The sequence below is a fragment of the Alosa pseudoharengus genome, unplaced genomic scaffold (genome assembly GCF_046254945.1).
Source record: "Alosa pseudoharengus isolate Yale_2024_CS ecotype anadromous, Long Island Sound unplaced genomic scaffold, YU_APseudo_1.1 YU_APseudo_1.1_scf_9, whole genome shotgun sequence".
Classification (NCBI taxonomy): Eukaryota; Metazoa; Chordata; class Actinopteri; order Clupeiformes; family Clupeidae; genus Alosa; species Alosa pseudoharengus.
The window spans coordinates 26759511-26786758 of NW_027468881.1; the positions used below are offsets into that span (position 1 = coordinate 26759511).

At 42.6% G+C, this 27248-nt stretch overlaps 1 pseudogene; it reads left to right on the forward strand.

Annotated features, from left to right (window-relative positions):
* Nucleotides 1-16256: 16256 nt before the first annotated feature.
* LOC143115284 (E3 SUMO-protein ligase KIAA1586-like) lies at nucleotides 16257-18593 on the forward strand (annotated as a pseudogene).
* Nucleotides 18594-27248: the final 8655 nt, after the last annotated feature.

The following is a 27248-nucleotide window of genomic DNA, read 5'->3' on the forward strand; positions in this document are numbered from 1 at the left end:
ACTATAGGGAGCCAATGGAGAGTAACTAGGAGAGAAGTTACATGTGTCCTCTTTGGCTGATTGAAGACCAGGTGTGCTCCAGCATTCTGAATCAGCTGTAATGATCTTATTACACAAGCGGGTAAGCCAGCTAATAGTGAATTACAATAGTCCAGCTTAGAGATGACCATGTTCTGAACAAGAAGTTGTGTGGAATCTTGTGTCAGATAAGGTCTGATCTTCCTAATGTTGTAAAGCATAAACCGACATGATTTTGCAATAGAAGCTACATGCTCAGAGAAGTTAAGTCAGTTATCAATTACGACACCCAGGTTACGTGCCGATCTAGTTGGGGTCAGTGAAGATAAGTCAAGCTGGATGTTAATCTGTTGGGGAATAGCTGTTTTAGTTGGAAACACCAAAAGCTCAGTTTTTGAGAGATAAAGCTGAAGGTGCCGATCTTTCATCCAGACTGAAATATCCTTAAAGGAATTATCCGGAGTAAAATGCATTTTAGATCGATTTCCGGATGATTGGGGGTACATACGTTGAGTTGACATCAAAATTATGTCATTCGGATGTGTTTTGAGAAAGTTCGATTGTACCGTTTTCAGTCACAACTCGTAGCCTGGAAGTGAGCGGGGCATTTCAATTGCGCCGCTACAAAACGCTATTTTTATACCTCTTCTACAGTTCCAAACAACATAACACTTACGTGGTAGTGAGTAGAGGGTCCCTAAAGCCAAACCGAAGTATCCCGAGGTCTTTATGTGGTCGAATAGAGAGTCCAGAATGAATTTCATCAAGCCAGTACCTTATATATAAGTAGTCTTATTGCTGTGTAACACGCTTTGGAAATTCACAATTTCGTCGCCGTTTAAAAAAAAAAAAACATAGTCCAGTCCATACAACTTCATTTCAATTTCGAAAGAAATACTGGACTATGTTTTTTTTTTTTTTTTAAACGGCGACGAAATTGTGAATTTCCAGAGCGTGTTACAAAACACTCAGCAATAAGACTCCTACGGACTTTCCCCTCAAGGTGGCGGCAAAGATGGCAAAATTTCCGGAAAGGTACTGGCTTGATGAAATTCATTCTGGACTCTCTATTCGACCACATAAAGACCTCGGGATACTTCGGTTTGGCTTTAGGGACCCTCTACTCACTACCACGTAAGTGTTATGTTGTTTGGAACTGTAGAAGAGGTACAAAAATAGCGTTTTGTAGCGGCGCAATTGAAATGCCCCGCTCACTTCCAGGCTACGAGTTGTGACTGAAAACGGTACAATCGAACTTTCTCAAAACACATCCGAATGACATAATTTTGATGTCAACTCAACGTATGTACCCCCAATCATCCGGAAATCGATCTGAAGTGCATTTTACTCCGGATAATTCCTTTAAGGCATGCAGAAATCCGATGGGAAACAGGTGGGAAAGAATCAGGTGGGAAAGATAGGTAAAGATGAGTGTCGTCCGCATAGCAATGATAGTCAAATTCATGGGAGCGATTGGTCTCACCTAAGGAAGTGGTGTAAATAGAGAAAAGCAAGGGTCCTTATACTGATCCTTGAGGCATACCTGTGGTGAGGTCACGAGACTTAGATACCTGTCCCTGCCAAGACACGTTGAAAGAACGCCCTTTAAGGTAAGATTCATACCAGTCAAGAGCTTTTCCAGAAATTCACAGTTCAGATTAATTTTATTCACGCTGCTAGGCAGCCTGGATTCTATGGACTTCGTTTTCACCTCAACGAAGGAACCAATCACAGAACGGAGGGAGGGAGCAAGATGATGACGACACACCGAAGCCGTTATGAGCTACGTACAGACGCATTTGATAGACATTCGTAGGGCCCAATAAACGGCTCTGGGCATTCGTAAACCACGTTTCAAATACGAGAAAATGAATGTGTTGAATAAATTGAATGAATGAATGAGTTCCCAGACCCCATCTCAATGAGATGAGGTCTGACGTTAGCCAGACTAAGTTCAGATAGTATAGAAAGGAGAATGTCATGGTTAACAGTATGAAAGGCTGCAGATAAATGTAGTAGAATTAATACTGATGACTGAACAGAGGACTTAGCTACTCTCAATGCTTTAGTCACAGACAGAAGAGCAGTTTCAGTAGAATGACCACTCTTGAAACCAGACTGCATAGGGTCTAGTAGATTATTCTGATGAAGAAAGTCACAAACTTGCTTGAAGACCACTTTCTTCAAAACCTTTGACAAGAAAGGAAGAAGGGAGACATGTCTGTAGTTCTTCACCTCACTTCAAAGCCCTCCTTATAGGTGCATCAAACTGAGCACTTATTTTAGCAACCTTTTCAGTGAAAAATGTTGCAAAGTCATCTGCTGACAGTGAATGTAGTTGATGGTGGTGGTGGTGGAGGATTGAGAAGAGATTTGAAAGTAGAAAAATGTTTTCTACTGTCAGTGGCGCTCTCAATCTTGCTTTGATAAAATGACTTTTTTGCAAGTGTAACAGTGGATGAAAAAGATGACAGCAAAGACTGGTAGTTACTAAGATAATTTCCATCTCTGGATTTACGCCATTTCCTCTCAGCAGCGCTAAGTTCCTTTCGTACTAAGACTATACTGTTCGTCAGCCAAGGATGACAAGGTTTAGAACGAGTAGGTCTTGAGGAAAGAGGACATGCTGCATTCAGACAAGATGCCATTGTAGAGCAGAGAGTCTTTAGCGTCATTAACCTCAAGTGCCAAGAATTAGCTAGGAGTAGGTAAAGCAGATGTTATTAATGTTGCAAAATGGTCGCTTGAGAGGCTTCTGAGGTTACGCCGGAACAAAATTGTCGGAGGAGGAGCTGCTGGGTTATCCAGGAGACGCACAGAGAATCTGATAAAGTGATGATCCGATACATGTAATGGATTAACCAAAACGTTGTCTGTATTACAGTTACGTACCAGCATTAAATCAAGATCTTCGCAAGCAATTGAAGCGACAACTGTGAGGCCAGAGCAGGAATGAAGTTTGCTTTATTCACTGCAGATTGGCAATTCCACAACCCCACAGAAAAAGTAGAACAAGCCTGCTGAACTGATTGTTGCCTTTCAACATCAGTGCGCTTATTAACCTGACCGGATACAGGGATATGTTGAAGGCACATTATTAGAAGGATTGTCAGATAACAAGACAAGAAAGTTGAGAAAACATATTGAGAATGTTCCAGAATGTTCCAGCTGTCAGGATAGCCAGTGATGTTGAGAATGAGAATATTGACACAGTGGGTGATACAGAATTATGTTGGAGATGCAGTTGTAGTTGTCCATATGCAAACACTGAAACAGAGCCCCCTATTTTCCATCCTGATGCATGGCAGAAAACTCGTTTTCCACCCGGCGCAAAGTTCATTTGCACGTCTCATTTTTAAACAATGCGCCAGGAGGTGTGGCAATGAACAACCTAGGGAGTGGTCTGGCGCATTGTCTAAAAATCGCTATCGTACACTACCTAAAATGCAGTATGCCACTGACCAAGAGAAACCTGGTCAGAAGTCCATGGCGAGTTGTTCATATGTTATTTTAAGAGCGCATTATCAACAGTGATATGGGCGGGTGCACAACGCACCATCCTTCTATCATCCATGAACACACACCAGCGCACATCCTGTTAATTGATTGATTGGCTAATAGGTGTGCTTTCAAATGCGGATTTTACTGTGTAGCATTAGCTGTTGTAATGACGTCACTCGTCAGGACCAATGAGGGAACTGGGAGTGGTCGAAGGAAATCGTGAAGCTGTCCGCGCGCTGTTGGAAATAACAATTGATTATAGAACCCCTGTTAACCTAATGATTCTGACCCCGCTAGATATGGAGAAGTTTCCGTCAAAGTAATATTACTATCCATAGTAGGCCGATGTAGGCCTACCCACGATACTGTTACAAGAATGCCTTCTAGCTATTTAATTAGACTCAACTTTCCCCAAGAATAGTGTGCGAGGCCCTCCTCGGCCGACTAATTCGGGAGGCGCCTTCAACTGAGTAATAATCCTAGTGTGAAAGTCGGTCAGAGGCTATAGTGCTGGCCTGGACCACTATACTCATCTGGACAGAACATCTTACCGAAGCTGCAGAGGGTTCAGGGTGTGCTAAGGTTAGCTGTCTAATTCCAGACTACTAATAAAATCAGTGACCCAACACAGTACAATACGATGGCCAGTTCTCCTGGTAGCATGCCTACTTTCACTGAGTTAGCCCCACGGCCCTAGGGACTAATCCTAGCCCTTCCCCTGGCACATCTAAAACTTTGAGGGATATCTAAAGAAACTCTAGAAAACTATGCGGGTCAAAGCATAACAATTTATTTGTCAGATACAAGCTATTCATCCAATACATTATAGAAGGTACATCTAAATGAATAATGTGAAAGTTACGAAAACAGGTTAAAGGAACATTTAGGAAACCATATGAAGCAATCAGAGGATGATGATTACACACCTTAGTGGTGCGGGAGATTCTGACTACAGAATGGCTCCCAGAATGCTCTGTGAACCGCACTTAAATACTACCTAGTTTGTGGTTGGTTATGGATCACATGATTGGAGGTCAGCTGATTTGGGATCACATGGTTGGAGGTCATCTGATTTGAGAGTACTTTGGTGAGACTTGAGACCATTGTTGTAGTGAGAGTGAATCAATCAAGACATGACAAGGTATACATTTGATTACATTTCCTGTCCCTATAGTTAACTGCTCCTGTGGGCATGTGACAGTAGGCCCACAATAGGCCCACACTTAGTAGTTGATCAAGAGTCAATATATGGCTGAAAAGATTATCATCAGCCTGGTAATTAGGATCCTTACACTGTTAGGATATTACCCAGGATATTGTCACAGCTAAACCTAGCTTCTGTAATCTTTCAACAAAGTTGAGTCATGTTGAATAAGGGTGTGAGGCACGGACAGTATTTGTGAATGTAGCCTGCACAATGCAAATAAATAATAGATAAACTATGGTGCATTTCCATACTTACAGAAATGAACATTGCGAGACACTTATCTCTTTTATGATCTCATCCCAGGAAGATTTTCTTTGACTTGTTAGTTTTTTGAACATTTATTTTATCTAATGACATAGTGTGGTGTTTTGTACCAGTAATTAATGTAAGAACCGAGAGACATGTAACACACTACTTCCAACTTTATTCTCCTTCCTTCCAACTACGCACATACCAACCACCTGTCTCCTCACGGTGCACTCTGGCGTACTCTGTCTTCACTAGCTGTTATTAACAGGACACAACATTTCCCCTTTTCTTAAAGGGACACCAGGCAAGCCTGATGCTTTTTCTCTACAAAACTCCCCCTCGCTCGGTCTGAAGCTCTTTTCCTTTTCTTTGCGTCTTCCATCAAGGGTTTTGCTGCTTCTTCGCCGGCTCTGCCATTATACACACGTTTGCAACAATCTCTAGCGTTTCATTAGCCTGCCTCTGTGCTGTAAACTGATCCTGCTTCGGTCGGCGGGTAGGATACACCGAACTTGCAAGTGGGATATTCTTCCTACAGGCAGTAGGGGCGGGCGAGAGAGCCTTCATTCGCCCCGTAATGAGTCATTTAACCATATACCGACTTACGAAGATGATTAATTAACACGAAAACGTTGCCTGGTGTCTCTTTAAAGGAATTACTTCCTTAAAGGAATACGACACCCCTAGGTGAAATTTGGTCTCTCCCCGCAGTCCCTAGAGTTGGATGAGTGAGCCAAAGCGTTTTATAGCCGACCCAGCCATTGTCCTAATCTAGAAACAGCCCGGTTAGCTTTAGTTTAGCGTAGTCGCTGTAATCCGGCGCTGCCAGCTAGCATGTCGTTGCAAAAGTGAATCAAATAACTCAAGATTTTTTATAATTATTTCTCGTAACCTGTACATTCACATCGAGTACAAATATCAATGCAAATTAACACGAAGGGATTTACTAGACCAATTTAGATTTGGAACTATTTTCGGGCATAGCACCGGCAAAGCACCGCTACCAGGCGCAAAGACATCACGCAGCATCTGAAAACCCTCAACTTCACGCAATACACCAGCGTTAGTATTTTGAAGTTAGTTTCACCGAAGGACTTTGGTTTCACATCTACTGGGGAAAAATGGCTACTTGCTGTGTGAAGGGCTGCGGTAACAAGCAGAGGACATACACGAACATAATGTTTCACAGAATTCCAAACCCAGTGGAACGAAGAAATCTTTGGCTTGCTGCCCTCGGCATTCCTGCAACAACTCCAGTGGATAAAATCAATCAGTATCGTGTTTGCGAGGAGCATTTCAAACCGGAGGACTACGAAGAGAAAATGCAGTAGGCCTATGCTACGAGAAAAATGCTGTTACATCTGAAGGATACGGCCGTCCCATCCATTTTCAGTACAGAGGCAGAACAGTGTTCATCATCCATGCCTGTAAGTATAATTTCTATCCTTCCTTAGGTTATACCAGAGACGGTTGATAAAGCATTGTATATTAAGGATCTTTGGTTATACGTTGCTAACGTTATAACTGAAACGTTAGTCCGACTCACATTGTCGCTTCCAGTTTTATTGTATAACTTCATTAGGCTGCCGTTTCACCCTATTGACAATATGACGACTTTACCTTTTACCGTTACCTATCAGTCGGCATGGGTTGGCACACTCCACACTCACACCACCAGTTCGTGTTTGCTCTCGTTCGCTCATCCAACTCGCCTTGACCAGTCGCAACGTCCTCTCTTCCCAGATCCAAAGCTCGCAACTCCTCTTCAGTGAACTCAGGTTCGAAAAGGTAGGGTCTTGGATCTTGGTAGCCGAAGTCATCATCTTCGTCTATCGTGTAATCTTCCATATTCATCGCCATTAAACTCTTAGAGAAAGCCCACCTGTCAGTGTCAGCCTAGTAGCAGAGAACTTGGTAGTCACGCTGGTGTATTGCCGGAAGTTGAGGGTTTACAGATGCTGCGTGATGTCTTTGCGCCTGGCAGCGGTGCTTTGCCGGTGCTATGCCCGAAAATAGTTCCAAATCTAAATTGGTCTTGTAAATCCCTTCGTGTTAATTCAGTGTGCTTGCAAAGCAGCACACTTATTGTTCTTCTTAAGTTTTCTTATTAATATTATTATTATTCCCGTCTCCCTAATTTTTTTCCAGCTCCTGTGCCTAGGCCCTTTGAGACAGAGACACCGTTCCAACTTTAAAATGTCCGGGCAGTACCGGTGTAACTTGCTCGAGAAGATGACGTCAAGTGGGCCTGTCGTTCGTCCGCCATATTGGATTGAATAGAAAGCGAAACAAAATTTTCACAGGTCACAAATTTGGTCCGAACGCCACGACCAAGCACAAAAGTTACTAGAAGGATTTTTGATTTTCGAAAGCGTTTGCCCGTCACAGCCAAACGAAATCGGCGGCGAAGCTCCGAAACAGGAAGTCGTCCATATCTCAGGAACACTGTCACATATCGATACCAAATTTTTTATATGAACTGGGGACTCCAGTGTGAGGGTGCATAAGCTAAAAAAAAAAAGAAATATTCCAAAAGTTTCCATGATTTGGCAAACCACCCACAGGTATTTGGTAACTCTCACCATTCACCTTTGCACCATTCACCTTCTATCACAACGCCTTCCAAGTATGCTCAATGTCTCTGGGTAGCCACATTGTCTCCGGGCAACCTTGCCCAATCATGAAATCCTTGCACTGCCATGGGATAGTATGGACTTGAAACTGAAACATTGTATGAACTGAAAGAGCAAGGAGAACAGTAGCTATATATAGCTTACATAATAGAGTTGTTTTCACATTGACGGTATTCAAATTAAATTTTTCATTATTGTTAAATATCATGATGGGAGAGTATTATTAAACATGTTACAAGTATGCAAATGCATATGTTTATGGGCATTTAGGTTTTACTGTGTTGTTTTGTTGTAAAGACATGCAAGGCATTCTGGGCCGTAATGAACAGTGGTCGGCAGCACTCCATAGGCTACGTATCAATATGAATAGGTGTTTCTGTAAACCTAGGGACAATAAACAGCTATCTCTGTTACAAAAACGAGCTGGTAATCGCTCATTGAAGAGAGAACTATGATAAAAAGATTGTTTTTCTAAAAGCATGGAGTTGACGAAAGAATAAGCAAGCAATGTCACTTTAATGTTAAATAGCCTAACGCTAGGTTGGCAACGTTGTATTACATTTCACTGAATACGTGTGAGCTTCACAAGTAAGGAAGGTGCAAATATTAAGTAATTTATCATGGGAAACCTCCCGGGGCCTGTCGCTACCCCCGCAATGCAATTGCTGGGAAATTCTATACAGGTCCTTTCTGACTACCGGCGTGCCTTTGACCAGGCCAAGGCTACAGCGCAGACGCTCACAAATTAATTGGGGGTTCAGAGTACATTTGAAAATGTTAGAGCACGGAGAGTGAAGCGAACTATCGGAAGATGAGCGCTTAACCGATGCAGAGAAATTCTTCAAAGTGCAGGTATTTAATGCAACTCTGGACATCATAATCAGTCAGCTCTCCCAACGATTTGCAAGTATGCGGGAAACTTGTCATGTGTTTGAGTCTTTACGTCCTATGACCCTTCAACTCGCAGGTGATAATGAACTGCTTGAAAAGGCAAGACGTTTGTCAGACCATTATAGCAGGGACATTGCACCGACATTCCCAACACAACTCCTCTCATTCAGGTCTTGCTTTAAAGCAGAGATTTCACAGAAGTCATCTATTTTTCAACTTGCCAAAATGCTGGTGGTAGATTATGACAGTGAAACATCCACATTCGGGTAAGTGTGTACTGCTCTCATGTTGTTTCTGACATTTCCTGTGTGTGGCAACAGCTGAGCGATCTTTTTCCAAACTCAAACTTATTAAGGAGCAGCATGGGGCAGGAGAGGCTCAGTGGGTTAGCTATCCTGTCCATTGAAAATACGAGAGCAAGAGCATTAAATATTGGGAACATCGTTAACGATTCAACGAAAGGCTCGTAAGATGGCCTTCTTCTAATGGCCTAATTCACGCATATTGGGGATTGTATGCATATGAATGATTTTATTTGGTTTCTGCACGGTTAAATAAGTTAGGCTACATTAAGTTTTGTTTCTGAGCAGTGTGAGTTTTTAAGCAAGCAACTAGGGATGGCACGGTTTTTGAAAAATGCTCCGAACCGTGCGGATGGCATGTCACGGTTCGGAGTGTGTGTTCGTCGTACGGTCCTACGGTTCAGGCTAGTTATGGCATGCGCAATTGATTCCCATGTGACAATGTGTTTCCCTTTCGCGCGAGAGTAGGAGTATAGTTTTGAGTGCTGCGCGCGACTGGAGTCTTTAGAAATGGCAAGTGCGAGAGACAAAGACTGCCCGGAGTTGCAGGATGCGCCAGCCTCTTATAGGTCTGGTGTGTGGGAACATTTCGGATTTGAGGTTACCTATGATGATAGAGGAGTTAAGACGACAGAAAAGACTGCGACTGTGTGCAAACATTGTGCAACACGTGTTCAGTATGCTCTTGGCAACACTTCGAACATGCTAGGTCAGCGGTTCCCAAACTTTTTTCCCCGCGGACCTCCTTCTACATCCTGACTCGGCTCGCGAACCCCCACCATCCAACACATAAAAAAGTTCTCAAAAAACTCATTCTATTGACGCATTCCAGGCATCGTTGTTTAATTAGCCGCACTACATGATAACATAATAAAAATGTGCAACTGGTCTATGAGCTCTCACGTTAAAAAAAACAGTGTGGAGAACCACATTAGAATGGTTAGGTAGCATCTCACTGCAAACCACGCACTGTGGCTTTGGGCAGTCTGTCTCCCAATCCACGTGAAGCCTAGGGATTTCGCGCCGTTTTCTTCGCGCAGTCTTTTCTGTCTCGTTCTTTCTTTTATCCCCCTGCGCTCCATCTCCACCTTGATTAGTCTGCCCCCCATCCCATTCCATCGTTCCCTGTGTCCTGCTCTGTTTCTCTCGCTTCTCCTCTTCGATCGCTTTAATTAGGCCTTTTGGACAGTGTCCCTGTTTTTAGCCAGTTTTCCATGTTTACGCAGCCTTCTACCTAGCCTTACTTCAACGAAACTAACGCGCCAGATATTCTGGCTGCCCGCAGGAAATCACGTGTAGCCTATTGTGTGTATCTTATTTTTTAATGAAAACATAGCCTATTATAGAGTTTACAAATGATTTCCTTTAATTTCACGTTTCCATATCATTATAACCCCATTAGAAATTATGTATTATTTATGAATTAATTAGAGTATTAATTAATGAATAATTTTTAACTCCTTTCCGCCAATGCCCTTTTCATCTCGCGTACCCCCTAGTGGCAGATCGCGTACCACCTGGCTTAAAGTTTCCTCAGACAATAATGTGCTTTATGTGAAGTCAAATTCAGTTTGTGCATTATTACATGATAACTATTCTTTAAATACTCTAGCCTAATTGTGGATGATTAAGCTATATGCTGAAATATGTTTCTGGAGTGTTAAAGATTAAAAGAAAAAATAACAACAAGAACCGTACCGAACCGAAAACCGTGACCCTAAACCGTGATACGAACCGAACCGTAGATTTTGTGAACCGTGCCACCCCTACAAGCAACGCTTGCAGTTTCAGCAGAGGGTTGAAGAAGCGCATTGAGTGTTCCCATAATTCCATGCGAGTTGATGTTAATGCAGTAATATTAGATTACCATGGCCTGCAGGCTGTTAATAAAATTATTTTTAATGTTTTCACATGTAATGCATCCTATGTAGTCGTGTGTTTTTATTTGAAATTGTAATATGTAATTACTAAACTACTTCGGTGCCTCAGGCCCTTTGTATAAACAATTGAAGTCACCCTTAATGTGTATTGCATGTATCAGAGCTAATTCATCCTGGGCCAAATTATGTCGATATGGGCCCGTACAGTGCGCTCGCACCTGGGCCCACGATTGGTTTGTTACGCCACTGCGTAATGCCATGGTGATTTGATATGAGATGCTTGCACTCGTAACTTCGTCACATGTAAATTTTAGAACTGTTATTATTTATTAGCAACAGTAATTCACCAAGCACTTTAAAGTAGTACCTGCGTCTGTGACAGTTTAAGGGAACTTGCATTGTAGGCATAACTAAGGGATGCAATAACACCACCAACAACCAAAACTTGCCTACTCATTGTCAACATGTACATGAAATGTACATTTTCAAATTAAAATGTTTTCTTTGCAAACGTAGGCATAGGCGTATGGTGACAGATTAATTTAATAATGCTGCTGTGTGAATCACAGTAAGCGTGAATGAAGTGGCCACTTCTTAATGGGACCCACTGTATGGAAGTGGGCTAAGTAAAATAGAGATGTTTTAAATAAGATAAGGTTAATCAGAATTCTACAATATGCCCGCTTGACAACGGCAGAGATAGAACTGGCCTTTGGCCATAGCAACCATCCATTTAGAACGACTGGCCTTCATAGCAACCAAAGATCTGAGCTGTGTTGCAATGTGAGGCAAAGTATAGAAAGGTGATGAAACATACAGAGACAGGTCAAGAAATATAGTGCAGTGTAGACAGTAGTATACAGTTGATTTACAGACGGTGGTTTAGATTAATATGAAGTATTCCTTTATTCTGAGATAGGCTACATAGGCTCTCAAAACAACCCCAGGCTCACAAAACAATCCCAAACAGACATAAGGTCTTTATAGAGCAAATCTATATAGATTATTTGTCAAATAAACCAGTAAAACATAATTTGTGGGATGGAATATATAACATTCACACTCATAGCTCATATTTTTTTTAAAATAAATCAGTGAAAAAGTATCCTGACAAACAAGCAGCTTTTTAATGCCTTGGTCATATTTCATAATTTCAATTCCTCTGTAGGTTACCTGATAGCCCAGTTTGAGAGGCTCGCATTCAGTCCAACGAATCGCATTCAACCCGCAAGCCAATAGTTGAATAGCCCTCTCCTAGAGCTTTTGAGATATTGCCACTGCTCCAACATTGAAAGGCACTGTTACAATGCCTGGATCAAGCCAGGTTCAGCATAGCGTATGCCACTGTCCGCTCACGTTGCTGACCGGACCAGGGCAAGCACACTTTCGCAGTTCCCGCCGGAAATGCAGTCTAGTTTGCATTGATATTTGTACTCGATGTGAATGTACATTATAAAAAATCTTGAGTTATTTGATTCACTTTTGCAACGACATGCTAGCTGGCAGCGCCGGATTACAGCGACTACGCTAAGCTAAAGCTAACCGGGCCGTTTCTAGATTAGGACAATGGCTGGGTCGGCTATAACTCGGCTTTGGCTCACTCATCCAACTCTAGGGACTGCGGGGAGAGACCCAATTTCACCTAGGGGTGGCGTATTCCTTTAAACATGGTACCCTCAACCACAGTAAAATAACCCTTTCATTAAGAATAGTACCTGGAAACCTAAATGTAAATTTGACATGAAATTAGGTTATTTTTGTCTTAGCTAGTATAACTCAGATCTCAAAACAGTATGACATTTTCTTTTCACTTAACAGAACAGTATAAGTATTTTTTTTCACATAGCAGAACAGTATGAGTATTCTTTTTTTTAATTTTCACAGTTCACACATTGATTCTGTATCATATTCATCTCTCAGTCTGTTAACCACTGAGGTAGGTTTCTGACTCTGGGGATGCGTCTAGGGCCTGGTTCTTGCCCAACATGCACATTGTCGGTCATAGTGAGTCCATCAAGTGTAGTCTCATTGTTCTCACTGTTGCCAGCTAGAGCATCCTTAGAGAAATGTGCCATCTTTGAGGCATTCCATTTCCGACCATCGCTGAGAAGGTAAGTACTTGGTCCAACCTTATTTACGACTGTCAGAGGTTCTGTGCATTTGGATGACCCCTTGTAGACATGTTCCGGTCTCCGGACTCACATGATGTATTTAAATTACTAAATATGTTTAGCTATTAGTTATTATGCAGATCATAAAATACTATAAATAATTAACAAAATAGATAGATAGATAGATAGATAGTTATGATAAAAGTGTCCACACTGACCAGCTGTAAGGAAAGTCTCTCCTTGTGTTGATGAATGTGATGGCTAAAATGTGATGGATTCTGATTGACTGTCAAGTTTTTATCATTCTCAAAATCGCACTGAAAGTGATCACCAACAATATTGTTGTTCATGTCGTTATCAGTATAGTTTATGTGTGGACGTCGTCATTCATATTAGCTGAAACAATCGTCATAGTTATCGTTATTGGTGTGAATAGCCCTATAGATAGACAGACACACACACACACAGACAAACAGATAGTTGTAAGATGTTATGAGTATTGCTGTGGTGTTACGAGTATTACGGTGATGTAATGAGTATTGCTGTGATGTTATAAGTATTGCTGTGATGTTATGAGTTCATGGCCTGTGCAGTAAGCCTGTGGTTTCTCCTTATCAGAGCCTGTCTGCTGCTGTACGACACGTATCCCTCTCATCCTCCACTGCTCACACGGGGGAAACTAGTCATCCACACAGCCAGAGACATTCCCTCCTCTGAACACGCAGAGGGAGAGGGGTCTGATGGGCCCACAGAGTCAACAGCGTGGAATTAATTTCCACCTTAAATGGCATTTATTTGTTATCAGTGTTTCCGGGGCCATCCATCAAAGCTGCGAGAGCCACCTTTGAAGAGTGTGTGCAAGAGGCTTTTATCAGGCAGCTCTTCAGTGGCGCAGATTTGCATTTCAAATCCTCTGCCTTTAAAAGGACCAGGCCAGCAGAGTGTGTGTTTGTGTGAGGGCACAGTCGTCTAGAAGAATGTGTGTTGTTCATTGAGAGCACAGTCTGCCGAGTGCGTGTTTGAGTCAGGGCACAGTTTACCAGAGTGTGTGTTTGAGTTAGGGCACAGTTTATCAGAGTGTGTGTTTGAGTCAGGGGACCAGTTTACCAGAGTGTGTGTTTGAGTCAGGGCACAGTTTACCAGAGTGTGTGTTTGAGTCAGGGCACAGTTTGCCAGAGTGTGTGTTTGAGTCAGGGGACCAGTTTACCAGAGTGTGTGTTTGTGTTTGTGTTTTTACATTTTTTATTGAGAGCACATTCTGCCAGAATGTGTGTTTGTGACAAAAGAGTCTGCCAGAGTATATGTTTGAGTCAGGGCACAGTCTAGCTGAGTGTGTTTGTGCCGGAGGACGCACAGGAAAATTCAGAGTTCATTAAAACCTTCTCTAACGGGATGGTGAATTAAATCATTCCCCTGTGTGTGTGTGCGTGTGTGTGTGTGTGCCTCTATCAGGGTATGGTGGAGGAAATCAGTCCCCAAAGACTTCCCCCATTGGGCTTCCCTAATTAGCCGTTTAATTGATACTGAAATATGCTCTTGATGAATTCGTTCTGGCGTTCTGGAGTTTCTGCCCATGATTTCTCTGAGTTAGTGCCTGCCTCATGTCCTTTGCCAGCACAGCTTAAATCACGAGTCCCGCACTGGCAGAGAAAACTCACTTCTATATGTGTGTGTGAGAGAGAGAGAGGGAGGGAGAAAGAGAGAGAGAGTGTCTACAGTATGTGTGTATTTGTGTGACTGCGTCAAGGAGTCTGTGTGTTGTGTGTATGTGTGTCTGCGTGTAGTTGTGTGTATATGTGTCTGTGTGTAGTTGTGTGTATGTGTGTCTGTGTGTCGTTATGTGTGTGTGTCTGTCTGCTTGTAGTTGTGAGTGTGTGTGTGTGTAGTGTGTGTGTGTACAGTATGTGTTAGGGAGTGTTTGTCTGTGTGTAGGTGTATGAGTGTGTGTGTGAGGGAGTGTGTCTGCTTGTAATTGTGTGTGTCTTTTTAGTGTGTAAACAATGCAGTAATGTTTTCCACTATGCTCGACTGAGTGTGTGTGTGTATTCGGTTGGCAAGGCTGACATACATGTCAATTCAGGGCCCAACAGCACTTTCATCCAGAATCGTTTACTAGCACAGACAACCTTTTTTCACAACCTGTGAACCTTTTCACCATCACCTCCGTTTTAGGAAGCTAAAAAAATCGCTTGACTTTAACAGAGTAATTAGTGTAGCTGTATTAAATCAATAGTAATGCCCTGCCATCCGTGAAAAATAGGATTTTATTAGGTTGAGGCAGATATGCCCTATAAAGGCAAAAAAATGTAACATTGTGTAACTGAGAAAAATGAAAAAGTTTCCTTGTTGTCCTGCAAAATGTATTATAGGTAGGACACTGTAAATCTGTCAATAAGTTGTTTTACTGAAGAAATGTGTGTTTCTTAAAAAAAATCTTGAGCACTTGACCGTTGAGCTTTATTTGGAACAGGGCTTTGAACCGGTTCAAGGAACGAAAACGAAAACCGGGAACTTTTTGTATTTTACAGGGAACAGAAACGAAACCGGAAACGTTATTATTTTTATGTTCTGGAATAGGAACACTTATTTAAAAACGAGATGTACCGCAGAGCGGTACAAAATATGACCGCCGCCCAGTCCAGCACATTTTTTCCACAAAAATAAATCATGCTGAAAGGCCTATATGATTCTAACTGTCTCACTAAATTGCATTAGCCACACTCAATTCTCACTGGTATCTGCTAGACAACAAGTACCAAAACATGATTAGTTCATAGATTTCACATGTAAAATTCATTTTATACAACCCCACCCCCATCTTGCCTGTTCATAATTCTGAGAAATTCTTGAATTGTGTGCATGTGTGTGTGTGTGTGTGCGTGCTTGTGTGTTTGCCTGCGTATGTGTGTTTGTGCATGTGCATCTTGCCTGTTCATAATTCTGAGAAATTCTTGAATTGTGTGCATGTGTGCGTGTACACGTTTATGTTTATGTGTGTGGGTGTGTGTGTGTGTGTGTGCGTGCTTGTGTGTTTGCCTGCGTATGTGTGTTTGTGCATGCATGCGTACATATGTCTACTGTGTGAGTATGTGTCATACGCAGTGTTCGAATTACCATAGGGCCCGGTAGTGCCCCGCCCCCTTAGTTCTGGCCAGGGCACTACTAGTTCTGCTCGAAATCACTGTCAGAGGGGGCCCACTCATTCATTGTCAAGTTGCCAACCCGTAACTATGATAATCTACATTTTCCCCGGTTGCAATGTGTATTTCCCCCCCACACTGCAGGGGCACTGCTCCGCATAATAGCCCCCTGTCCTGTCCGATCTCACCCTCCTCTGAATTTTGCTAGAGCGTTGTTAGCGATTGAACAATTAGCAGCAGTGGAAAAAGTTAAAAGTATAATTTAATTAGAATTAGATATTAGAAAATTAGAAAATTGTTACAGAAATGCATTCATAGACTAAAATGGCAACGAAAAGAAATCTAGATTTGACAAACTTTGGTTTTACTACCACCGCAAAAAGACAGCGGGAGGAAAGCCCACTACCTGAAGTCCAGGAAGAGTTAGCGGAGGCTAGCGTGAGTCTAAATGATGTGCAGAATACAGAAAGAAACACCCCAGACAATATCCCAAAAGTATGGTCAGCCAGCCAGTTCGAAGAGTGGAGGGAGCGATATCGGTGGATTTATTGTCGCGAAGGGCATGTTGGCTGTACAGTTTGTAAAGAGGCAAAGCAACTGCTTGGAGCTGAGAAGGGGGTGCATTTGTCCACTGAGTGGATTAACACTACAGTAAGTGCTGACCAGGCGAAGCATATGTGTAATAAAATCTACAGACACAGAGACAGTGTTGCGCACAAGCAGGCTGAGGACATTGCAGAACAAAGAAAAAAAGATGTGTTCACAAACATTATAGTTGATGCCACTTCACGTGATTTCCAAGAAACAGAAGCTTCCTTCAGAACGGCCTACTGTATTGCAAAAGAGAGACTTCCCTTCACGAAAATGAATCCCTTGGTCACATTACAGACACTAAACGGGGCTAACATGGGCAAGATACACAGGTCCGATCACACATGTACAGAAATGTCAGTTCATATAGCTAATGAAATGAGACGAAAAATGATCTCCAGTCTTAAAACTGCAAACTCGCCCATCAGCATCTCCATAGACGAAAGCACCACACATGGACGGAGTTATCTAATAATTTATCTTCGGAGTGATATCAGTGGCAAGGGTGATATGGAGAATATGTTTTTGGACTTGGTTGAACTGAATGGTTGTGATGCTGAATCAATTTACAATTCTCTTAGAGAAAGTCTACGGGATGCTGGGTTGGATGATCAGTGGTTGAAAAGCCATCTGATTGGGATCGCAACAGATGGGGCTTCGGTTCTCACTGGGAAAACGTCTGGCCTGGTATCACGGCTTAAAAGCGATTTCCCCACAGTTCAAGCAGTGCACTGTTTAGCCCACCGGCTTGAACTTGCCGTCAGTGACTCACTCAAGGTCGCAAGTGGATGTAACCATTTTGAAATGTTTGTGTCTAAGCTTTATGCAGTCTACCACCAATCCCCCAAAAATAAAAGACTTCTGAGAGAAGCTGCCCAGACACTTGATACAAGATTTCTGCAAATAGGGCAGATTTTCACGATACGCTGGGTCTCCAGTAGTTTTAAAACTGTTCAGGCTGTGTGGCAGGATTATGCACCGTTAGCCAAGCAATTGAAGGACGCAAGCGAGGATCCGAAGCGCAGGGAACAGGACAAGTGTCAGTTTAGTGATCTCCACAAGCAACTCGTGAGCAAAGGCTTTGTAGCTGACCTTGCATGCATGAAGGATGTTTTACGTGAGCTTCAGAGCCTTCGCAAAAACTCCAGAGAAGGGACATAACCTTGATTCAAGCAAGCCAGCAGATCACACAAACTATTGAGGTGATACGCGCAATGAAAATCTCTGGTGGTAAATCCTCGCAGGCTGCTGAGGAGCGCATCACAGCTGGAATCTTTAAAGGAGTTCAGCTTGGAGATGGCAAAGAGAAAATAAACAGGCTACAGTTTCACCAAGCTGTAATAGACAGTCTGACCAAACGCCTGCCCGACTCAGATCTGGTAAAGCTTCTTAAACCGTTGGACAAACGGTACTGGCCAGCTGATCGTGAGGAGTTGGTTTTATACGGAGAGCACGAAATTCACAACCTGGCCAAGCTGCTCGGCGAGCCAACTAGGTAGGCTGTCGAGGAGTATCGGGACTTTAAAATGCAAGGGGCAAGGGAAGGGCCCTGCCTGAAGAAACTCGTCGTGGCAGGCAACACGTTTTTACCTACTTCGGCAGAATGCGAGAGAGGATTCTCTGCGCTTAATGACATTGATGACAACGCCAGAAATCGTTTAAGGGAGCGCAGCTTAAACGCGCTTCTTTTTCTGAGCATCAATGCGCCTCCCCTGGTCCAGTTCAACCCTAAGCCATTCGTGAAATCATGGCTCAAGGCTGGGCATCGTCCATCAACTGCGTGGAAAACGGGGAAAAATGCCCAGAAAGAGACCAATAGGCCACTTTGGGACTATCTCCAGTAGGCTTAGCCGAGACAGCTGTTTTGTGTTAACTTTCAGTTTTTTCAGTTGTGCGATGTTCAGTTGTGCACGTAAAATATTTGACAATTAGCTCAGATTAATTTTTGACAATAGCCTTTGTTATTAGGCTGAATTTCATGTCATAGATTTCATTTTAATAAACTGGCTACCCTGCTTATTATCTCCAGTAGGCTTAGCCGAGACAGCTGTTTTGTGTTAACTTTCAGTTTTTTCAGTTGTGCACGTAAAATATTTGACAATTAGCTCAGATTCATTTTTGACAATATCCTTTGTTATTAGGCTGAATTTCATGTCATATATTTCATTTTAATAAACTGGCTACCCTGCTTATTATAATCTATTGGATGTTGAATCCCCCCCCACTCCCCCCCAAGTGGGCCCCCCCGGAAACGACGGGGTAATTCGAACACTGGTCATACGTATGATTACTGTGAATGTATGTGTGTGCGTGTGTATCTGTTTATGCACATGTGTGCACATGGAATGGGTTAACATGACCCCTGGAGGCAAACACACGGAAAAAATTGGTCATCCTAGGCCCTACGGTTCTCAAGATATTCACAGAAAACTGTGTCTGCCCTACCCTCCGTTCGGGGGTCCAGTACAGCGGGGGGGCTACAGATCAAAACGAAAAATGACGGTTCCATGCTATCCATGTGGGGGTACATGCCCACCAAGTTTTGTGTACCCCGGTCTTTCAGTGTCCCGGGAATCCTTGTTGGTGTACGTCACTAAATGTACACATAAATTATTTTATTGTAAGGCCCCCCATGAACGAAAGTACACACTTGGCATGCATTCGGAGGGTGTCATAATGATCCTACACTTTTAATTTCGTGCAGTTTTGACCTTGTCAGCCAGAGATATTGTGATGAAAACACCTAATTTTTTGCTTTTTAATTTTTAACTAGGTGGCGCTATACATGAAATAAGTGGTAATGGGATGGGTTGACATGCCCCCTTAAGACCAACATACATAAAAAAGGTGGACCTCCTGGATGACAAAAGATGTTTCACAATTCTATAGCATTAAACAGCTGACAGGAACGAAATTAACCGTTCCGGGAACAGTATTTTTTTGTTCTAACCGGTTCGGGAACGTTAATTTATTGGTGGAACTCATAACCGGAAATGTTATAATTCCGTTTCTGTTCAGAACGAACCGATTGGGGAAAAAAATCGGTTCAAAGCCCTGATTTGGAAGTTACTTTGTTATCTGCCAAAAAATAAGGGGTTGTGCCAAGGCAAAAGGCAGTAACTTCCATATACAAGGAACTTAAATGAATTAGAACAATTAATGTAACTAATTAATTAAACACTAATAACTAATTAATTAAACACTAATAAACTTTATGCAAAAACATTATTTACAATTATGTATGACTGGCATGCTTTAAAATTCTTTGTTTATGATATGAAGCAGTTTGGTATTTGTTGGCTAAGTAACCTATACTGTACAAAGCTATGCTGTTCTATCTAGCTAAATCAAGGTAGGCTATTTATTCCCCTATGTTATAAGTGCTTCAGTGGCAATACACTGTAGTTTAAGCATGACAAACTTTAATGGACAGTAAAATAAAGACAGAGTACCATAAGTCCAGGGCGGCATAGTAGCCTAACTTCCCTTCGATGCACGGCTAAACAAAGACAGAGGGCCGCAGACAGCGAATGCTGTCAGACCCAAGATTACGTTGTACTTATCAAACTTTCAATTCATAATTCTGTGTAATCTGCGCCTTTCTCTGCCTTCCTCCGCCCCCTGCCGCAATTTACGAACGTCCACAACTGAACGGCAGAGCCTACAGTACATACAAGCGCAGTTGAATGAAGTTAACTGATGCAACATTAAAAAGAATCAAACGTTGAAATAATACCATACATGATAAGATGTCAACAAGCAGGGAGATAATGAAGATCAGTAGTTCTACTCAAACTACTTGTGCATGTAGGCTATGGAAGATTGGTGAAATCTAGTTGCGTTGCGTTGCGAAACAAATACGCCTGAAGTGGGCGCAAAAGCGTTACATCTGGCTCAGAGTACCTTAACTCGTCTTAAGTGTCCCCAAAATCAAAGGCAAAGAACCGTTACGGTGTTATGGTGTTCTTGTTGGTTTCACTTAGGCTATTGGGAGTTACTGTACAAGCCATTAATTTCTTGAAAAACAAAAACAAAATTGATGGTATTTATCCACATGATAAATAAGGTCTTGAATATCCCAAAAAATTGCAATAACGGAAGTTACAGTCTTTTCCCTTAATGGCAGAGTAGTATAATGAGTATTTACTTGTAGGCTACTCTAAATAGCGGGAAAAAAATGTTTCTTTTACTGTCTATGGAGCCACTCTGGGCCCAGTTGGACACGGAAAAAGAATTATTGGCACATTATTGCATCACGACTTGCAACAACTGGATAGTTGGGTGTTTGTTTGTATATGTATATTTATTTATGTGTGCAGTGTGTGTGTGTTTGTTAATGTATTTCTGTCTGTGTGTGCACCTATGTGTGTGTGCAGTAAGCCATGCTGATAGAGGCTCAGGTTAAAATCTCAGCATTCACGCTGCCTTCACTCCTGCTTTGCTACTCCTTCTCTGCATTGCTACTCCTCCTGCTCCAGATTGTTACCTATTCTCGTGTGTGTAGGGGTTCATGTAGCCTTTACTCCCGTGTGTATGGGTCTGGTTGTATATGTATGGTCTGAGTATAGGGGTTTATGTAATTTTTACATGTGTGTGGCCCCGGCCGTGGTACGACTGGCTGGGGCATCTGCACCGTACGCCGGCGACCTGGGTTCGATTCCCGCCCGTGGTCCTTTCCGGATCCCACCCCGACTCTAACTCCCACTTGCTTCCTGTCAATTTTCACTGTCCTGTCACATTAAAGGCATAAAAAGGCCAAAAAAATACTTAAAAAAAATAATAATAATAATAATTTTTACGTGTGTGTGTGCATGTACAATATGTGTGTGTGTGTGTGTGTAGGGGTGTGTTTGTAGTGTGTATGGGTCTGGTTGTAGCCTTTACTCTTGTGTGTACATGTGTGGTTGTAGGGTGTATTTCTGAGTATAAGGGTTAATGTAATTTTTAAAGAAGCCCTATGCAACAATTTTAGCAAAAATGACCTTAATTATGCAGGTTGAGAGTCGTTCTGATGGTTCTACAACATTTGTTGGGTCGTTTGGTGGGTGCTTCGTCTCCCCCTAGTGCTTCTCCGCGGAAAAACTGAATATGCAACTTTCTGGTCCCGGACCGAAGAAATCCGGATGTTACTCAGCGGAAGGCCTTGAAAATGTAGTCAGATTGTAGTTTCTAAGAAGACTGCAAAACGGACTCCGACTTGGCTTTGTTGCTGTTGAAATTGTAAGTAACCTACCCTTGGGTGAACTTTGTTTTTGTAATGTGGTTTGATAGTCTCTTGAACAATGTGTTTGCTCGACCGTTTTATTGTGAGCCCTGTATGTGTTTAGCTTGGTTTCTTGATGGCTAGCTCGCTAGCTAGTGGGAGTTTAGCGTAGCAGTCACTTGCTACCTAAGCTGCAGGGGGAGTTATGTCGTGAAAAATGCGAGCCCAAATTAGGCGAAAACCCAGAAACAGCGAAGGAATAACCAGACTTGCATAGGGCTTCTTTAATTGTGTGTGTGTGTGTGTGTAGAGGTGTGTTTTTTAACTGAGTGTAGCAGTTCAGCTCCTTACCCATAATTCCTCTTTGAACTGACACAACCAATCAGACACACAGATCACCTCCACAGGAACACAGGGAGAACCATGTAAGGCCGTAACCACAGCAACCACAGTTATTATCTCAGGCAACATGAGTGGGCATGCCCAGAGGACATGAATGTTTCCTTAAAGCCTTCTGCCTACTGTGTGTGTGTGTGTGTGCGTGCATATGTGTCTGTGTGTGTGTAGGTGTGTGTGGGTATGTGTATATGAATATGTATATTTGCATATGTATGTGGGTGCCTGCTTGTTTTGTGTTGAATTGCTTGTGTGTGTGTGTGTGTGTGTGTGTGTGTGTGTGTGTGTGTGTATGCATATATGCCATTTCGGAGTGTTTGTGTGCAGTATTTTTTTGAGTGTGTTTGTGTGGGTGGGTTCATGCTTATGATTCTGTTTTGTGTATGCTCATAGGTATGAGTGAGTGTGTGTTTTTGTGTCTTAATATGTGTGAAAGTGTATGCTTATAGCTATGAGCGTGTGTGCATGCTTATGTTGAATCGTTTTTTGAATGTATGTATGTGTCTATGTCAGGGTATCAGTTTTGAGGTTTTGCTAGCCTATTGAATTTATGGATAGCGGCATATATGTTGGTATTTGCATTTGATAACAAACCTACTACCTTTAAAAAGTTTCTGCTGAGATGATGACTCTCAACTCAACTCTGACTCTCAACACTGTTGTTGAGTTGAAGTTGTTGTTGTCCTTCATTAGAATGTTTGTATGAGAACCGTAACTGCAAAACAATAGTCCCCAATAAAATGCTTATGTTTATGGTTCTTAGCAGATTTGTTTTGTCTGAAGCGACTTACAATAGCATGAATAAACAATACAATAACATTACATAATGATGACCAGGAATCAGGTCAGTAGTCTAGCATCATAGCAGTACTACAGCATCAGAACAGTACTACAGCATTAGAACTGTACTATAGCATCAGAACCATACTACAGCATCAGAGCAGTACTACAGCATCAGAACAGTACTACAGCATCAGAACCATACTACAGCATCAGAGCAGTACTACAGCATCAGAACCATACTATAGCATCAGAGCAGTACTACAGCATTAGAACCGTACTATAGCATCAGAACCATACTACAGCATCAGAGCAGTACAACAACATCAGAGCAATACTACAGCATCAAAACAGTACTACATCGTCAGAGCAGTACTACAGCATCAGAACAGTACAACAGCAGTATTATATTATCAGAGCAGTACTACAGCATCAGAGCAGTACTTTAGCATCAGTACTACAGCATCAGAGCACTACTAGCATCAGAGCAGTACAACAGCGTATTATATTATCAGAGGAATACTACAGCATCAGAGGGATATTATAGTATCAGAACAGTACTACATCATCAGAACAGAATTACAGCAATAGCAGCATCAGAAGCGCTCTCTAGAGACCTGTGAAACTCTATAGTCAAGCAGATATTCACAACGACCTAAAACCAGTCACATCTTTAACCAGTCATAACTTAAACCAGTCACACCTTAAACCAGTCATACTATCTTTGATTAGTTATTAATTGCACAACTGTCATAGCATCTGTGTATTTTTCATGCATCCCTTCCTGTCATAATATGTCCCATTTCACATTGCCCTGGATTTTTCTTCTCTGATACATTATTCTGCTCATCTGCCAAACCCACTTTCTGCATCATTAAGATCGTTTATCAACTGAACCCACTGTCTGAATCATTAAGATTGTTTCATTAATGCATGAACTCCAAAAGCTTACTTGATCTTTAACCTCCTCAAGAGTAAAACTCAAAATCAGACTGCAGGTAAGTCCTCACTTGCTTCTGTCAAACACACCCCCACACACACAAATATACTTACATATTATATAAATAAACATACACACACGCACATACTTATACTCACATTGACTGTATCTGTCAAACACACACTAAATCAAACAGAACAGACTAGAATCAAACACACTCAATCAAACACACACTAAATAAAACTAATTACTCTTGAACACACACACACACTCTGTCAATAATCCTAGTGGGCAATGGCTAGATGAAAGGGTTCATTTGAGTGGGTACTGCACAGATGAAAGGGTTAATCTGAGTGGGCAGTAGGGTAGAAATGAAAGGGTTAATCTGAGTGGGCAATACAGAGCCGTATTTATAGTGAGTTGCGACAAATCAAATAAATTCCCTAGTTGTCACAACTCTCTATATATATATGGCTCTGGGGTAGTAGGGTAGAGAGATGAAAGGGTTAATCTGAGATGGCAGTAGGGTAGAGAGATGAAAGGGTTAATCTGAGATGGCAGTAGTGTAGAAAGATGAAAAGGTTAATCTGATTGGGCAGTAGGGTAGAGAGATGAAAGGGTTAAGATTAATCTGAGATGGCAGTAGCGTAGAGAGATTAATGCGTTAATCTGAGTGGGTAGTAGGGTAGAGAGATGAAAGGGTTAATCTGAGATGGCAGTAGGGTAGAGAGATGAAAGGGTTAATCTGAGATGGCAGCCGGGTAGGGAGATGAAAGGGTTAATCTGAGATGGCAGTAGGGTAGAGTGATGAAAGGGTTAATCTGAGTGGGCAGTAGGGTAGAGAGATGAAAGGGTTAAGTTTAATCTGAGATGGCAGTAGGGTAGAGAGATTAATGCGTTAATCTGAGTGGGTAGTAGGGTAGAGAGATGAAAGGGTAAATCTGAGATGGCAGTAGGGTAGAGAGATGAATGCGTTAATCTGAGTGGGCTGTAGGGTAGAGATGAAAGGGTTAATATGAGTGGGCAGTAGGGTAGAGTATGTATAAGTATAAGTATTAAGTATATACTCTCTTGATCCCGTGAGGGAAATTTGGTCTCTGCATTTATCCCAATCCGTGAATTAGTGAAACACACTCAGCACACAGTGAACACACAGTGAGGTGAAGCACACTAATCCCAGCGCAGTGAGCTGCCTGCAACAACAGCGGCACTCGGGGAGCAGTGAGGGGTTAGGCGCCTTGCTCAAGGGCACTTCAGCCATGGCCTACTGGTCGGGGTTCGAACCGGCAACCCTCCGGCTGCTCCAAGTCCAAAGTGCTAACCAGTATGCCACGGCTGCCCCAAGATGAAAGTGTTAATCTGAGTGGGCGGTAGGGTAGAGAGATGAAAAGGCTAATCCGAGAGGGCGATAGGTAAAAATGAAAGTGCTAACCATGATTTTCATTAACTAACTGATGCATGCAACTGATTTATAAACAACAGAGGGCAAGCACACACTCCTCGGGATTTAAACGGCCATCAACAAAGCACCAAACAAATAACATAAACAAACACAGCCTGCCTCTGCAACAAAAGAGATCATATGTACACGCCTCTGGGGCTGTCTCAGTCCCGCCACATGAGGGCCACATTAGGTCCAGGCCAGAGAGTGCTGTCATAGAATCGGCAGCCAGAATCGGAATGAATCCGTGTGTGTGTGTGTGTGTGTGTATGTATGTGTTTGTGAGAAGTCTGCTTGCATAAGAGAGAGCGAGAGACAATGTGTGTGAATTTTGAGTGTGAGAGAATGTGTGTGAGGTGTATTTTTGAGAGGGACATTAAAGATATTTAGTGGTGTATGGTGGCATTAAAAACATAGAGTTTAAATGGGAGAAGTCTGTGTGTATGGGAGGGGACAGTAGAAGACTGTGTGTGTGTGTGCCAAATTGTGTCTTCAGGGCGGAGAACAAGGCAACTATTTATGACTCGAGTATTATGGAGAGTATAAATAATTACTCCTTACAAAATGACCTGTCCCATGAAACCTGCAGTCGTTGTTAAAATATTCAGCAATACTGTCATTTGGTTCCTCATATTCTATTCATATCTAAGTGAAATACACCATTTCCTCTTTACTCTGGAGTAGAAGGCAGGGGATAGCCATGAAGAGCTCATTGACTCCAGATGCACACACATAAACAAACACACACACACGCCATGAAGAGCTCATTGACTCATGACACATACACACATAAATACACACACACACACACAAGCCACAAAGAGCTCATCAATTCCAGACATGCAGCAAAGACCAAGGCAAAGAGGACAGAGAGTAACTGCCAATCCCATATGTCTGAAAAGTGCTCTCCAATCCGTACGTCTGAAATGTGTCACTGCTGAGAAAGTCCTCCCTCTGATCCATTTCCAACTCACAGCTCAGAACTTACTCAGTAGCTCCACCCACAACCAACTTCACTTCAGGCACTGTCAACAACTCCCATAGATATTAGAAAGCTAGATACCGTATTGGGCTCCAGAACGTACTGTATGTAAATAGTGCCGTCATCATGGTGGGGCAACGATCACTTGAGGCCAATGGAGAAACAGGTGTCTCTGATTGGAAATCAAACAGGTGTCTCTGATTGCCGGCAAGTGTTGTCCATAGACAGACAGACAGACTCACAGGCAGGTGTTGCCACGACCAATATACCGGCCACGTTGACATATGCCACCTAATAGCACTCGAAGGACAATGCGGTATCTAGTTTTCTAATATTTATGATAACTCCGCCTATGAGGTGTTTCCAGGCCACTCAGATTAACCCTTTCATTCACTTGAATTAGCCCTTTCACCTGCTCAGTGTCCTCAGGTGTTGCCACGCTCTGCATGCCTCTGGTCCATGTCTGATTATTCTGGGATGTTGCCTTTGTGTGTCTCCTGGCTAATCAGCCTCAGAGGTGCAGGCCATTACTGCTCTACACAGCTGTGCTGTTGCTATGGAAACAGGCTCTGTAAAAGAATCTGTGCTCTGGAATGCCAAAGGAGGGAGTCAGAGCCGGAGCCATCAGGCTTCAGAGGCGTTCCAGAATGGCAACTCAGCCAGCCTGTTTCAGGGGGCCAAGCTAATCGGCCTCGCACAGGGCCTTCGTCAGGAAGCTCACCGCGCCTGATCTCATCAGGACCAATCCTTCTCTGGCTCTGGAGGGAGGCGAGGGGAGGGGCCAAGTCCAGATGGGATTCCCGTTGGGGAGTGGGACCTGCCATCAACTCAACGCTTAGCCAAGAGAAACCATCAGCCCAGCTGACTAGAGGAACCAATGGCAAGACAGAAAAGAGGAACTATCAGCCCAACAGACAAAGGGAACCATTGGCCTGGCAGACGAGAGTTTTACATAAACATATCACATGTGGCAGCAGCCCATA